This window comes from Pleurodeles waltl, chromosome 6, assembly GCF_031143425.1.
Source record: "Pleurodeles waltl isolate 20211129_DDA chromosome 6, aPleWal1.hap1.20221129, whole genome shotgun sequence".
Classification (NCBI taxonomy): Eukaryota; Metazoa; Chordata; class Amphibia; order Caudata; family Salamandridae; genus Pleurodeles; species Pleurodeles waltl.
This window is the reverse complement of record NC_090445.1, coordinates 301010322-301027438: the sequence shown is the minus strand read 5'-3', so window position 1 is coordinate 301027438 and position 17117 is coordinate 301010322.

Below are 17117 nucleotides of genomic sequence, written 5' to 3'. Positions count from 1 at the left end.
CTAACAGTGCCCCTACCATGTTGTCTTCTGGGGGGGGCACTCCTAGTTGGGTGGTTCAGGACCCCAGAAGAGAGGGCAGGGGGAGGGAAGCCTCACCCCTGGCCCTGGCCCAACCTGAAGGTACAGACCCCAGGTTGGAGGATCAGTTGCAGGTTAACATCCCTGCACTGGTGGAAGAATTGTGCAGGACTGCTTCTACAAGCACCCTAACAATTTTTTACTCTGGGGGTGCCGCTCCTGGAGGGAGGGTCCAGAGCCCCAGAGGGGAGGACCAGGGTCAGGTTATCTTCTCTGACCTGGTGGAAGGTAGAGTGGTCAAAGGGTGTCAGACACCTGGGGCTACCACCCCAGCTCTCCACAGTCACAGTGGTTAGAGAGGCCTGAGGTCAGGCTCTCATCCCTGACAGTTGTCAGGGGTCACTGTGGCTTGCTGTCCTGGTGGACAGAGCTGCCCTTGGGGGGGGAACGGGAGTCACACCCCACGGGTGGAGTGGGCAACACCACTGTGTTGGCCCTGGTGGTACTATCTGCCCATTGCAATACATCTGGGAGCAAAGTAAAGTTAGGTACTGCACAGATGGTGCCTGCAGATGTGGAGAAGGGTTCCCCATGGGTTAGCTTAGTGGGCCCTGAGAGTATGGACAGAGGGATCCAACTGGAGTCAGGAAGGCGTAGAACTGGAACATGCCCCTGCTGTTGTTGGCCTGGGTCCTTGTTCTATCGCCCCAATCGGGGAAGTACATCAAGGTATTGATTGTTCTCCTCTGGCTTTAGGCTGGTAGGGGGTTGTGTTGGACTTTTGCTTATGCAGGGTCATCCTGAATCTTTTTGCCTCCTGCCTCCTATTTTTTTCTGACCTGTCGCTGTTGGCTTTTGAACTCTGAGCACTTTCCCACTGCTAACCAGTGCTAAAGTGCATATGCTCTCCGTGTAAATTGTGTGGAATTGGTTTAACCATGGTTGGCCTATTTGATTTACTAGTAAGTCCCTAGTAAGGTGCACTAGAGGTGCCAGGGCCTGTAAATCAAATGCTACTAGTGGGCCTGCAGCACGGTTTGTGCCACCCACATACGTAGCTCTGTAATCATGTCTCAGACCTGCCACTGCAGTGTTTGTGTGTGTATTTTTACACTGTAAATTCGACTTGGCAAGTGTACCCACTTTCCAGGCCTAAGCCTTCCCTTTTCTTACATGTAAGGCACCCCTAAGGTAGGCCCTAGGTAGCCCCAAGGGCAGGGTGCAGTGTATGGATAAGGTAGGACATATAGTAATGTGATTTATATGTCCTGACAGTGAAATACTGCCAACTTCGTTTTTCACTGTTGAAAGGCCTGTCTCTCTCATTGGATAATATGGGGGCTACCTTTAAATATGATTAAAGTGTAGATTCCCCTAGAGAGTAGATGGACATGTGGAGTTTGGGGTCCCTGAACTCACAATTTAAAAACACATCTTTTAGTAAAGTTGATTTTAAGATTGTGCGTTTGAAAATGCCACTTTTAGAAAGTGAGAATTTTCTTGCTTAAACCATTCTGTGACTCTGCCTTGTTTGCGGATTCCCTGTCTGGGTCAGTTTGACAGTTGGGTTGTTTTTCACCTCGCACTAGACAGTGACACAAAGGGGGCTGGGGTGTAACCTGCACTTCCTGATTAGCCATCTCTGCTAGGAGGGAGGGGTGGAGTGGTCACTCTCATCTGAAAGGACTGTGCCTGCCTCTGACAATGCCGGCTCCAACCCCCTGCTGTGTGTCTGATGCCTTGCCTGGGCAAGGCAGGATTTCACAAGTAGGTGTGAGTCCCCTTTGAAGAAAGGTGACTTCAAAGACTAAAATGGGTATAAGAAGGGCACCCAAATCTACAGACTTTAGAAACACTTCTGGAACCAAGAGGAACCTCTGCCTGGAGGAGAGCTGATAGCTGAGGAAGAAGTGCTGCCCTGCCTGTGACTGTGCTTTGTGGAGCTTTCCTGCAGTGCTGCTTCTGCCAGAGTAAGAGGGCAAAGACTGGACTTTGTGTGCCTTCCATCTTGTGAAGAAATCTGCAAGGGCTTGATTTAGAGCTTGCCTCCTGTTGTTTGAAGTCTCAGGGACAGCAAAGACTTCTCTCTGCCAGCACCTGGAATCTCTGGAGAGACTCCTGCCCCGACAAGTGGTGCCCTATCCAGTCCCTGGGCCCTTGAAAGGAAAGCTGGTGGAATCCAAGGAAATCGACTTCGGACGACTTCGGACCGATGCCGCTGCTGAATCCGGTAACGCCGCCTGACCTGACGCTGTGACCTTCGCTGGAACGCAGCGCTCTTCGCAGGCCCGATGCCGCAGCAGCCCAGCTGCAGTCCGCGACTCCGTGGAAGTCGCCGCACCACGTCGTGACCGTCGCCACTCGAAGTGCATGGATTCAACGTTTCGCACAGACGCCGTGATTCCCGACTTCGCGCATCGGCTTGTTTTCACTCTTCATCAAAGGTACTGTACTTGGGGGTCTACACGACTCCGTGTCCGGCGCCGCTGGTGTCGGCTTGTTGGGAACGTCTCCGTCTCAACGCCGTGTTAACCTCTCATTGAAGCTTTTTTTGTTTCTAAGTGCTTTTTTTGAGTTTAATCTTTAAAAATTCATAACTTGACTTGTGTATGTCGGATTTTTGTCGTTTTGGTCTTGTTTTGTTTAGATAAATATTTCCCATTTGTCTAAACTGGTGTTGTGTCATTTTGTAGGGTTTTCATTAAGTTACTGTGTGTGTTGGTACAAATACTTTACACCTAGCACTCTGAGGTTAAGCCTACTGCTCTGCCAAGCTACCAAGGGGGTAAGCAGGGGTTAGCTGAGGGTGATTCTCTTTTACCCTGACTAGAGTGAGGGTCCTTTCTTGAACAGGGGGTAACCTGACTGTCAACCAAAGACCCCATTTCTAACAATCATGAATTTACTTTTTAAAGCAAGAGAGAACTCAATTGTTACATGTGCCTGAGGCCTCAAACTGTGGTAGGAATTGATTACTGTCTAGGCATGCCGATTTGCGAATTCATTTTTGTCATGTAGATGTGACAGATAATTTGCTGAGGAATTAGAAATTCGGATAACAGCCGATCTTTACATGCTGCTTGCCCATACTTTCTGGATGCCTAGTTCATCTGATGCTTGTCCTAGCTATTCTCCCCAAGAAAATGTTTGTTTTTTCCTCATTTGCACCTCAATCTCAAGCCACAATAAATTATTTAAGGTCCCGCTCTCAGAGGCACAAAGTCTCCAACTCAGTTTGATAGAGGTGTACATTCTTTGCAGCTTTTGATTTTTGAAGCCAAATTCAAGCCGAACCTGGGCTGGGGAGGTTGATTTTGGCATGCCGAAGACCAATTTGCAGGCATTTATTTGTAGCTAGTTTAGGTTAGCTGATGCCTTGTCATACATGATTTTCATGCCATATGCCAATGTTGAAGTAATTGAGCTGCCATTACAGTTAGCAGATGACTATCCAAAGGGCAGCTCAGTTTCCTTTTCAGTAGCTTGAATACAACAATTAGGGGATGCGTTTTTGTCTGTGGTATGGACAGGTGTTGTTTGAAGGACAGCTGGCTCCCCATATTGATGCTCAAATACTTTAATGAGCAAGAGACCATGACCAGCTTGCCCTTTATAGACCAGGTAAATGCCTTTTATTTGGCATTGACTAGACAAACAACCTTTGTTTTACTTAAATTCAGCTCTAGTCCTTCTAGCTCAAAATAGGCTGCTAGTGCTTTGATGGATCTTTGCAGGCCTATTGGTGTCTGGCTCAGAATGACAATGTAATCTGCATACTGCAAGCACACCATTTTATCTGTTGTGAAGGTTGGTGGATGACTGTGCTCTTGCATCAAGTAGCTGCTTAAGTCGGGTAAGTATAGGTTGAACAAACTTGGGACTAAAGCGCACCCATTGCAATCCATTCAGGGGAGGATTTTTGGTGTGCCTCTGCTGCTGCCTCTTATTTTGACCTGTGCCCATGTGTTACTATACAATGCTATGACCACACTTAGCATTTTTCCTGAAATACCCCATTCTACGAATTTTGCCCAGAGGTGGCCACGAGGGACACAATCAAATGCAGATTTGAAGTCAGTGAAACATGCAAACAGACACGTTTTACGCTGTGTTGGGTTTTCTGCTAAGATGGGGAGTACAGATACATTTGTGATTGTCCCCATACATGGCCCAAACCCCGTTTGAGGTTTTGGTATGATTTTTTGTTATATTGACTCAGGCTTGAATATCTTGAGGTTTGCAGGATGTGCACAATTTGGCTTCCACATCGACTAGGGCTATTCTGTGGTTGCAAGGCGATGAAAGGCTTATGCTCTTGCAGGCAATATAAAAGATGGTCCCTTTCCATGAGATTGATTTGACATTCTTGTATTTGATTTGATTAAAAGAGCTGTGAGACATTGGGCCCAAAAGCAACATTGTGGTTAAATAATGTATTGAGAAGACCCCTGGGGCCCTCAGCTCCATCTGCCTTCAATTTCTTCAGGATCTTCTCTAGTTGCTTAGTATCAGTTAAGGGCTCTGAAGCATGTATGTAATTGATCATGAAACTCTGTGATTCGGCATTATCTGCATGAATATCAGAACTTTTGACTCTTTGGCTTACCTCCTGGGTCTCCCCTCTGGAAACATCATCCCTGTTTTTGCTAATTTTACTTCTTTCTCTCTTCTGGCAGTTAGCAGGAAGGGCATATATTTCACAAACATGTGTTTCCCAGACTTCCTCTTAGATCCCCGCATTTTGATGGCACAACTCTCCCTTGACAAGCCCCTTCATCACGGCCCAAATTTCTTTACTATTTGACTGTTTACTGGTCCATACACGTTTGTTACATATTTCTTCTTGATACCCCTTTATTTGCCTTCCAACATTCTTTCTGATATGGTAGCCTCATGTTTCAAAGTGCGGATTTTTAAAATGTTTTTCTAACCTTTGTGTCCACTGCTAATCTTATCACTTCTCTTGTGATATTTTTTTTTTAATGCTTGCAACCCCATGGTAGGGAAGAGTTTTTTCCAGCACCCCTTGTGTCATTATTTCCTTCAATTATCCTGTATGGTGCTGTTTTGGCTGGAACTTTTGTCAATAAAGTCATAATTAGAGCTTCCCAGGCCTTTTCGTGTTGGCTTATTCCCTTTATCAGACTCTCACGATTTACGCGCACAGCAATATACCACAGACATTATATCATACCCATGCCTCTGTCTCCAGGACACGTCAATCAGCAGTGTGTCCACCACTACAGGGACCCCAGGGCACACCTTGCACCCAAGGCAATCAGGGACCTGGGGTCAGTGGCAGTGGGCACACGGTTCACGGGACAGAGGCACAGGACAACAGGGACACTGGGAGGAGTGCCGTGCGCCAGGGGGAGGACAGGCCCAGGGAACATACTTTCCAGGAGGCACTCACTGAGATTCTGGGGGCATACCAACATTCCCAGGATACGCTGGGTCAGATCCTGGACAATGTGCAGGAGAACAGGTGGCTGCAGGAGGGACAGTACCAGGGGATCAGGGAGGACTTGAAGGCTATTAACACCACCCTGGTCTCCATGGCAGGGGTGCTGGCAGACATGGCCAACATATAGTGGGTGTCAGTCTTACAACAGCGGGCCCCTGCCACTAGCCAGACATCTGAACTGCCTTCCACCTCCGCTGCGGCTAGTGGACAGGAAGTCCCACCACAGGACCAACAGGACACCAGCATCCCTCCCCCTGCAGAAGGAGAATCACCCCGCAAACGTTACCTGTGATCCAGGCAGAAGCCAGAGACTATTACCAAGACCCCAATGAGGAAATGAGACTCTACTGATTGTCACCCTTGTGTCCCACTCTGTCACTCTGCCCACCATGAACTGCCATTGCTCCACTTTCTACATCCCCTTGGACAATGCACATGTGCTACAAATAGACTGGAACAATACCCTGGACTTTCTTCCATCATCACCCCAGCCCATTGCACTTCCCCCTTATCTTCTTAGCACTTCAATAAACACATTTTGAAAAAATACATAAAAGTATGGAGTATGTGAAATGATTTAAGTATGTATTTGTTTAACAAGGTTTAAACATTGCAAATCAACTGTATAGTAATGTGCACATAGGATAGACCTGTAGTTGGCTGCAGTGAACACACCAGGACCGATAGTGGGACACCAACATCTGCAAAAAGAGTTGCCAAAGGGGACAGTGAGTGGGCATAGAAATGGGAAATCACAGCCTGCCAGTGACAATGTGAAACAAAAAAATGACAATGAAATGTGAATTTACACTTCCTTACCTAGGTGTCATTGGAAGTATTGTCGAATCACTGCAGTTCTGTTGTCCTCATCCTCTGCCTCCTCATCTTCACTGTCCACCGGGTCCACTGATGCCACAAGGCCATCTCCAGCCTCCTCATCCTGCAGAAAAGGCACATGGCCTCTCAAGGCAAGGTTATGCAACATGCAGCATGCCACGATTATCTGAAAGACCTCCTTGGGTGAGTAGCACAGGGATCCACCTGTTAGATGGAGGCACTGAAACCAGGCCTTCAGGAGGCCAAAGGTACGTTCAATTATCCTTCTTCTTCGCCCATGTGCCCTCAGTGTAACTTTCCTCTGCCCTTGTCCTGGGATTCCTCGCAGATGAAGGTAGCCATGATCAGTCGGGGTAACCTGAGTCACCTGCAAATATTGAAGGACAAACCTTAGCCACTCACTATGCCATATGGCCCACAACATACTCATACACCAACATCCACTGGGGGGATTCAGGGCTCACCTATTAGCCACACCCTGTGCCTCTGTAGTTGGGCCATCACATTTGGGATGCTGCTATTCCTCAGGATAAAAGGCATCATGCACAGACCCAAGATACTTAGCACTGACGTGGGAGATGTACTGGTCCACCAGGCTAACCATCTGGACATTCATTGAGTGAAAACTCTTTCAATTTCTAAACACCTGTTCATTTTGCCCGGGAGGACAAATGCAATATGCGTGCCATCAATTGCCCCAATGATGTTGGGGATCTGTCCCATTGCATAGAAGTCAGCCTTCACTGTGGCCAAATCCTCCACCTGGGGGAAAACAATGTAGCTGCACATGTGTTTAATCAGGGCAGCCAGCACTCTTGTCAGCACTATTGAGAACATTGGATGTGACATTACTGCTGCCAAGCCCACTGTCACTTGGAGAGAACTAGTTGCCAAGAAATGGAGCACAGATAGGACTTGCACAAGAGGGGGGATCCTAGTGGGGTGATGGATAGCAGATATCAGGTCAGGCTCCAGTTGGGCACACAGATCCGTGATTGTGGCCCTGTCAAGTCTGTAGGTGCGTATAATGTGCCTGTCCTTCATTGTTGCCAAGTCTACCAGGGGTCTGTACATGGGGGTATGTCTCCATCTCCTATTCATCCGCAGCGGTAGCAATCTATGGGGCAAAAGAGTGAGGAGCTGGTCACAAACTGTACATTGTAGCCACAACAGTACAATGCATGATGTTTATTTTAAATGTATAAGTGGCATTTGTCCTGTATGTACAATTGTGAACTGTGATGCAGTTATAATCTAGGGCCTGCTCCTCCCCCCCTGAAATGGCATCTGCCTGTCCTGTGTGGTGCGACAGGTGGAAGTGAGGACATTTTGACGACGTTGTGCACCATTGCGGGAGGAGGTCGGGAACTGCCGTGCAACGCCTCATTGGATATGGGGTACAGTGGCCAATGGTGATGTATGCCGGTGGTGAAGGTATGCACCGCCGTGGATGTCACTGATATTTTCTATTTGTTCACTCACTTGCTACCCGACCTTCAACAGGAGAGGAACTATACTGCATGTGCTGCTGTGACCTGTGCCTGGAACCTACCATGGCGCATGTGACTGGGGAAAGGGCCCCTGCCTTCATCTCAGCGGAGTTGGACCGACTGGTGGATGGGGTCCTACCCCAGTACGGACTGCTGTCTGGGCCTCCAGACCAACAGATGAGTACATTGTGTGCACGATGCATGTGGCATGAATGCATGGAGTGGTGTGTGTGAAGGCCTCGTGCAGGGGGGGGTTGGTGGATGTCCCCTGGGAGGCGTGCAGCCTGTGTGCTTGGTGATGTCTGTGCAAATGGGGATGGGAAGGGGTATGGTGGACCATGAGTGCAACAGGCAGGATGGTCTGAATAATACCTTTCCCTGTGTGTATTACCTCTGCAGGTCAGTGGTCAGCACCAGAAGGGTATATGGCGTGTCATCACCAAGGACGTGCAGACCCTGAGGGTCTACGGTAGGCAGAGGACCCACTGTCAGAAACAGTGGAAGGACCTGACACGCTGGGCACGGAAGACAACAGAGGCCCAGCTTGGGATGGCCTTTCAACGAGGAAGGGGTGCCTGTCGAACCCTGACCCACCTGATGGCCTGCATACTGGCATTGGCCTATCCAGAGCTGGATGTGCACATGAGGGCATCACAGCAGCCACAAGGGAGTGAGTACAGTGCCCATCATTACTACTTACGCCTGGTGGGGTGGTATCCGGGTGGGGGATGTGTGTCTGTGGGTGCCCCTAGGCCAGGACTGACATTGCAGAGTAGGTCCCATGTTGGCAGGGTTCTGATGTGATATTCCTCCTACCTAGCTTGTAGGCATCCACTACTGAGCAGGGCTGTGTGGGTTCCAGGTATGCTGCAGTTGGCGGTATGTGTCTCTCCCCATGCCCTGGTGACTAGCATTGTTCCTGGTAGTGCATTGCATAGTGTTTTGGCCTGCTCCCTGTGTGTGAGTGTGCTGTGTACACCAACGGTGGTGTTGGTGCAGCCATTGACCAAGTGTGTCCTTTGTCTTCCTCCCCCCTTTTTGTTTTGTCATCCTGTCGTTCTGTACATTAGCATCATCTGGCGGAGGAGCAGAGGCACCAGTGACGGAGGGAGCTGCATCCCACGGGACCCAGGATGCAGAGTCCACCGATGGTGAGGGCACCAGTGGAGTGGAGGGCGAGGGGAGAACCACGGGGATGGGCAGGAACTTCCCCCTACAACCAGCAGCAGCAGCAGCAGCACCCTCACCATCACTGCCAGTGGGCAGCCGTCCAAGGGTTCAGGGGATGGGCAGGAGCTTCCTCTCACAACTACAAGCAGCACCAGCAGCACCACCACCACATCCAGTGGACAGCCATCCAAGGCTGCAGGGGATGGGCAGGAGCTTCCCCCACAACTACCACCAGCAGCAGCAGCACCACCACCACCAGTGGGCAGCCATTTGAGGCTGCAGGGGATAGGCAGGAGCTTCCCCCCACCAATACCAGCAGCAGCACCACCACCACCAGTGGGCAGCCGTCACCGCCGGCGGACATTCTGTAGACCTGCCTCCATGGGCTGTTGTGCTGCCTGCCCCCTGCCAATCCTGTCGGTATGACACCCACTTGAGAGACTGTGACCTTGCACTCCCCAAGATCTGCACCACGGGGCACGATGCCCCCTCCAGAACCAGTGGGGAAGACACCCACTCACCCCATCCTCCCCAGGATGAACAGCAGAGGGCACGATGCCCCCTCCAGAACCAGTGGGGTAGACACCCACTCACCCTATCCTCCCCAGGATGAAGAGCACAGGGCACAATGCCCCCTCCAGGACCAGTGTGGAAGACACCCACTTGGGATACTGTGGCCTTGCATTCCCCAGAACAGAGCAATAAGCATGTTGTCCCCTCTAGAGCACGTGGACAAGTCACCCACTTGAGAGACTGTGGCCTTGCACTCCCTAGAACCAAGCACAGGGCATGTTGCCCCCTCCAGAGGCAGTGGGCAAGTCACCCACTTGAGAGGCTGACCTTGCACTCCCCAGGACCAAGCACAGGGCATGTTGCCCCATCAGGACCAGTGGTGTTCTTCCATCTGGGGCTGAGGTGCCCCCCCCATTCCCCGTCTGCCTGAGGTGCCTGCCTTTTTTTCCAACTGATGTCCCTGCAGTGTTCTCTCCGTGTTGGTGCAGGTGGCAAGTGGGGCCTTGGACTATGTGATGTGGCCCTGTGGCCCACGCACATTGAGGACTGGGCAGTGTCCCTTGAATTTTACATATGTATATACTTTTAGATTGCATGCTCATATTGTTACTGTATTTATATTATTACACTCACTTTCATCTATTCCTGTAGTCCTTGCATTATTCCTGAGGGGTACAGGGTAAATATGTTTTATTACTGCACTGATTGTATGTATGGTGTTGGGGGTGTTGTGTGTTGCGTGTGTGTGTCACTCTCTTCCTCCCTCTGTGTGCTAGGCGGCTGTACTCACAGTGGTTGTCTTCGCCGTCGTTTGTGTTTGTGGTGGAGCAGGACGTAAAATATCATTGGAAATATTTGCAGCTCGGGCTCCAGAGCGGCGTGGTTGTTCCCTGTGTTTCCAAAGGTGAGTCCTTTCACTTCTGTGCAGTGTTTCCACCAGGCTTTTGATGCCGTTGGTACCTCCCCGGTAAAGGTGGCCGATTGGGTTGTCATAATACGGTGGGCGGAACATTGTCTTTGGCCTGGCTGTAGGTGGCAACCATCGTGGTGCCTGTTGTTTTCAGCCTGGCGGTCAGTGTGGTAAAGTGGTTGTCTATCTGAACTCTTTCTGCCATGGTCATAATTTGGCGGTATTTACCGTAAGCCTGTTGGTGGCATTACTGCCACTTTATCACCGACCGCCAGGGTTGAAATGAGGGCCTTGGTCATGTGGTGATGGGGCTAATGGCTGCTAGAAATGCAGGAGTGTGAATGATTGTTGCTGGAGTCACAAGAGCTGCAATAGTTGCAACAGAGATAGAGAAAATTCTGCTGGTGCTCCTGATGTTGCAATGGTGGCAGCTGGGATGGTGGTGTGAGTGGCAGATGCACAATGGAGTTTGACAGGTACAGGTAAATAGTAGTTTACTAGTGGTACATACATTGTCACCAGGAAATAAATTGGTTCTAACTGGCCACACAACAAGTGTGAAACGATGTTGCATACTAAATAATTACTGTTCCGGCTAATTTATGAATCGTAGGCCTCTCTTGCCTACACCCTGAATCTAGAGGGCAGATGTGCGTACACCACTGACGAATCGAAAAATCATCACCCTATCAGAATTGCCATGTGCTGCATTGTATTGCCATCACCATATGTACAGTACATTATAAAAATAAAGGGTAGCAATTTGATTTGCTATCCTAACTCTACCATACCACCAGCTTGTGCTTCATCTTCAATGCCCACAAGACTAATCAGTCTAATTAAAAGTACACCTATGCCCCAAAAGTTACAACTCTGAATCATGTGACGGTGCATCACCAGTTGGCAGGCTCTCTCAGGCAGGGCTTTGGGAGTAAGTCTCTCACATGACGCTTCAGGTTTTGAAACCTTTTCTTACAATACTTTATGAGTCGGGGACATGGTGGCCACCAAGATTCTTAAGGAGGTGTGGGGGAGGGGGACATGGGGACAGGGAAATAAGTAAATAAATCTTTTGAAAAAAAAACGTACCTCTCCTTCCTACCTCTGACAGTGCACTTGAGTCTATGCTGTTTCTCCAACCCAGCTGTGCAGCACAGTCGGGTTGGTGAAACCTAAGTGGGCATGTCAGTTTGGCCAGCCTACGATGGCTGGCCAAACAGACATGTTCACTTAAATGCACTCCTCTCCTCTTCCTCCCCCTCCCATAGCCCAGCCCCACCCCTCCCTGCACAAGCTGAATGAACCGGAAGTTGAAAAATAAAACAATATTACAATATTTCTGTATTTTTTCAGCTGCTTGCTCGTAGCAAGTAGGGGGACGCTGCTTCGCTACTGCGGAGGAGACGCCCCTGGTGGGGGATAGAAGAACACTGCATTCACCTACTGGGTCACTGGCTCTGCAAATGGCGCTTATATTTTTTAAATCAAGAAGTCTCACTCTGATTTATCAGGTATTGTTAGACATACTGGGTTTGGTGTTACTGTACCAGATTTCCAGTTGACTCATAATTGGGCTGTATGCCTTCTATGAAATTCTGAACACCAAACAGCACTTAGGCTCTGTCTCATAACACTTCTGTATAAACTCACCAGCACGTATAGTGATGTCCAACAATCACCTGTTAAACAAAATATTCCTTTGGTGTAATAAAGTAACGGTTGGTACCTTGGGCCACTTAATCCTTCAGTATCCCATAGTAGACAAAAAAGGAAATGGCTTGAAACAATGTTGCATCAAATATATAAAGAACTAAGAATTCTGCCATGATCTGCATCTAATTATATGATAAGGAGTTAATGAGCATTTTATTTTACTATGCAGACTATTCTATGAGCTGTAGTAAAAATAAATGATTGTTAAGTAAAGATGTGTCAAATGCACATTTATAGTTTTATTCTGTTTCATATTTATTGTGTTTAAATTTCAACTGATTATGGAACTGTTCTTGCTCATGGAGGCCATACCATAGATGACTGTGACTACTTCCTATCAACATTCATTTTTATTTAATAGTATCATTTGTGACTGGGCATGTCCAAAGTTTCAAATAGAGTCTTTACAGTTTGGTAAAAATGTCAATCTCTGAGACTTCCACACTTTCTAAACGTTGCAAAAATCTCCAGATTTACTATCTCCATCAGATGGAGAAGTTTATCAATAAAGCTTTTCAATTGTGCATTTTCTAAAACAAATATTTCTTTGCCCTTGAATTTGCTTACAAAAAGTGTGGTATTTGTTAAGATTCTGACAAGAATTTCCCTCACTCTAGTCAGGTTTATTGGAGATGCACACCTAGGATAACCCCTGCTCACCCCCTCGGAGGCTTGGCAAAAGCAGTCAGGCTTATCTCAAAGGCAATGTGTAAAGTATTTATACAATCACACACGGTAACACAGTGAAAGCACAACAAAAGTGCCCATCATCAGTTTAGAAAAATAGCCAATAGTTATCTGAGTAAAACAAGACCACAATGACAACAATCCAACATACACAAGCAAAGCTATTCATTTTCAAAGATTAAACTTAAATATAACGCTTAGAAACACACCTGCTTCAATTTGGTGTTATCACGGCATCGGGACGGACTTGTTCCCAACAATCCAATGCCAATGGGGGCAGTCACGGAGTCGCACGGACCCCCAGGCACAGTATATTTTGAAAGTGAAGAAACAAGTCGGTGCACGGAGTCAGGGAAGCGAGGCGTCACTGGATCCGGTGCAGCGTTGGTTCTGATGCTACCGAGCAGTGGAGCGGATGCGTCAGTTCAAAGCATCGGGTCCTTCCTGTGGAGCAGTGGAGAGTAGGCTGCATCGGGGCGAAGCGTCAGCTCCTTATGCTCCGGCGGGGTCGATGTCTGGTTGCGGTGGGATGACTTCACAGGGTTGCGGTCATGCCACAGGGCTGCAAACCCCAGACACACACCAGATTGTGAAATACTGCATTGTGTGAGGGCACAGCCCTTTCAGTTGAAGGTGTCAGATTCTCCTTCCTCGCTCTAGCCCAGGAAACTCATCAGGATATGAAGGCCACTCCCCAGCTCCCTTTGTGTCACTCTCTATAGGTAATTCACTAACAGCCCAACTGTCAGTCTGACCCAGGCGTAGACGTAGATTCCACAGGCAGGCAGAGGCACAGAATGGTTTAGCAAAAAAAAATGCCCACTTTCTAATAGTGGCATTTTCAAACTGACAATCTAAAAACCAACTTTACCAAAATATGTCTCTTTAAATTGTGAGTTCAAAGAGCCCAAACTCCAATCAATATCTGCTCCCAATGCAAAACTGTACTTAAAAGTTATTTAGAGGCAGTTCTCACGTTAACCTATGATGGAGATATGCCCTGCGATAGTGAAAACTGAATTTGGCTGTATTTCACTATCAGGACATGTAAAACATACCAGTACATTTCCTTCTTTTAAAATACACTGCACGCTGCCCATGGGGCTTCCTAGGGAATACTTTAGGGGTGACTTATATGTAGTAAAAGGGAAGGTTTGGGCCTGGCAAGTGGGTCAAATTGACAGGTCGAATTGGCAGTTCAAAACTGCCCACAGAGACACTGCAGTGGCAGGTCTGAGCTATGTTTACAGGGCTACTCATGTGGGTGGCACAATCAGTGCTGTAGGACCATTAGTAGCATTTGGTTTACAGGCCCAGGGCACCTCTAGTGCACTTTACTAGGGATTTACTGACAAACCAAATATGACAATCATGGAAAAGCCAATCACCAATACAATTTACACAGAGAACACTTGCACTTTAGCACTGGTCAGCAGTGGTAAAGTGGCCAGAGTACCAAAACCAGCAAAATGAAGTCCAGCACACAGTCAAAAATACAGGAAGCAGAGGCAAAAAGACAGGGGAAACCATGCCGACATGCGTCCCCTAGCAGAAAGTGGGGAGAACTACCCAACCTCATGGGAGTTCTCATCACTAAGGTAGAAAAAACTGGACAGACCATCAACAATGGGTGTTCTGCACCAGCGCAGTCTCCACCATAAAGTCTATTGCCTGAAGGGAGATGGACCACCTCAGCAGTTTTGGGTTCTCGCCCTCCACTACATTAACCATCTGAGGGGCCTGTGGTCTGTCTGAACCCGGAAGTGAGTCCCAAATAAGTAAGGTCTTAGCTTCTTCATTGCCCAGACCACAGCAAAAGCTTCTCACTCAATTGTGCTTCACCTTCGTTCCCTGGGGAGTAACCTCCTACTAATGAAGGCTACAGGCTGGTCTAGGCCCTCTTTGTTTAGCTGTGCTAGATTTGCCCCCACACCATGATCTGAAGTATCAGTCTGCACAACACATTCCTTGTAGAAGTCAGGGGCCTTCAGCACAGGTGCTGTGCACATGGCTGCCTTCAGGGCATCAAAGGTGGTCTGACAAGCCTCAGTCCAGATCACTTTCTAGGGATTTTTGAAGGTTAGCTCTGTCAAGGGGCAACAATGGGGCCATACCCCTTGACAAACCTCCTGTAGTAACTGGTGAGACCTAGGAAGTCTCTCACCTCTGTCTGGGTCGTGGGTGGTTCCCAACCAAGAATAGTATACATTTTGGGTTGCAGTCATGCCACCTGGCCATTCCCCACCTGGTGTCCGAGGTAAACCACAGATCCCTGCCCTATTTGCTACATACTGGCCTTAAAAGTGAGTCCTGCCTTCTGCACAACCTTCAACACTTCACAGAGGTGCTGCTAGGCCTGAACACTGCAATGTCATTCAGATAGGCAGCGCTGAAATCCTCCAGTCAAGACCTGATCGATCGACCTCTGAAAGGTGACAGGGGCTTATTTCATCTCAAAAGGCATACCCCGGAGCTGGTAGTGCCCCTCGGGGGTGGAAAATGGTGAGAGTTCTTTTGCCCCATCGGTTAAGGCAATCTTCCCTTAAACAAAGGGTTAAGTCAAACATGCTGAGGAACTTGGCAGCTCCTAGCTGATCTATGAGCTCATCAGCTCCGTCAGTCTTAGTGTTGGGGTTGAGTGCCGATAGTCAACACAGAACCTCAGTTCTAGGGTGGCACCTGGGGCAGCAGCGTTTGGGACCAGGACCACAGGGCTGGCCCAAGGACTGTTGAAGAACTCAATTACCCCTAACATTAGCATCTTGGACACTTCATCCTTGATGCTTGTTCTGAACTTATCAGTCACCCTGTAAATCTTGTTTTTCACAGGTGGACTGTTCCAGGTGTCCACATCATAGGGACACAGATGAGTGACCCCTGATGTCAAGGAAAACAAGGAGGCAAACTGACCCAACAACTGGTACAGTCCCTCTGTTGCTCTGCGGTCAGTATTGGGGAGAGGTTCACATTCTCTAAAGACCCATCTTTCTCCTGGGCAGACAGGAGGTCGGGAAGAGGCTCACTCTCATCCTCCACCCCATCATCTGTTGCCAAGAGCATAGTCAGTTCATACCTCTCAAAGTTAGGTTTGACGCATTTCACATGCAAGACCCTCAAAGGGTTCCTGTGAGTATGCAAGTTCACCAGATAGTTGAAATCCCTCTTGCGCTCCACCACCTCAAAAGGCCCAGTCCACTTGTCCTGGAGAGCACGACATTCCACTGGGGCCAGGACTCACACTTTCTGGTCAGGCTGAAACTCAACCAAAGTGACATTCTGGTTGTACAACGGTTCCATGTCCTCCTAGCTCATTTCTAGGCTCACTTAAGTGAGTTTTTGAAGTGTGCAGTCTGGTTTCAAAAGGCCAGTACATAGCTAAACACATCCTGGGGCGCTTACTGTAAGCCTTCTCCAAGCCCTCCTTCACCAGACTAAGAGGGCCCCTCTCAGGGTACCCGTACAGAAGCTCAAAGGGGCTAAAACTAAGTCCCTTCTGCAGTACCTCCCTGTAAGCAAAGAGAAGGCATGGCAGGAGGCAGTCCCACTTACTCCTCATGGGCTTTTACAAGCCCATTATAATGCCTTTCAGGGTACAATTTAATTCCTCAACCAACCTCTTTCCTTGGGGGTAGTAAGGAATGGTGAACTTGTAGGTCACCCCACACTCCTTCCATGGAGACTTCATATATGTAGATATGAAGTTCCTACCCCAGTCGGATACCACCTCCTTGGGGAACCCCATGCAGGTAAAAATCCCCATCAGTGCCTTGAACACCACAGGAGCTGTCACTGACCTCAGAGGGATGTCCTCCGGGTACCGGGTGGCATGGTCCACCAAGACCAGGATAAACATTTTGCCCATGGCTGTCTTGGGATCTAGAGGCCCCACAATGTCAGTTCCTACCCGCTCAAAAGGGATGCTGACAACAGAGAAGGGTTAGAGGGGAGCCTTGCATCTCCCCCCACTCTTGCTGCTTGCCTGACAAGTCTAGCAAGACCTACAATATGCATGAGAGTGCCTGCACATTTGGGGCCAATAAAAGTGGGTGACAATCATCTCAAAAGTTTTGTCCTGCCCCAAATGTCCCACCAAAGGCACATCATGAGCCAGACCTACTAGGAAGGTTCTGAAGTGCTCGGGTACCACCAGCACACAGGCTGCCCCAGGCTCAGCAATCTTAGGCTCACTATACAGGAAGCCATCCTCCCAGTAAATCCAGTGGGATCCAGACTCCTTGCCAGAAGCCTGGACTGCAGCTTGCTGCCGCAGACCCTTAACAAAAGGCCAGGAGTTCTGTGCCTCATAGAACTTTTT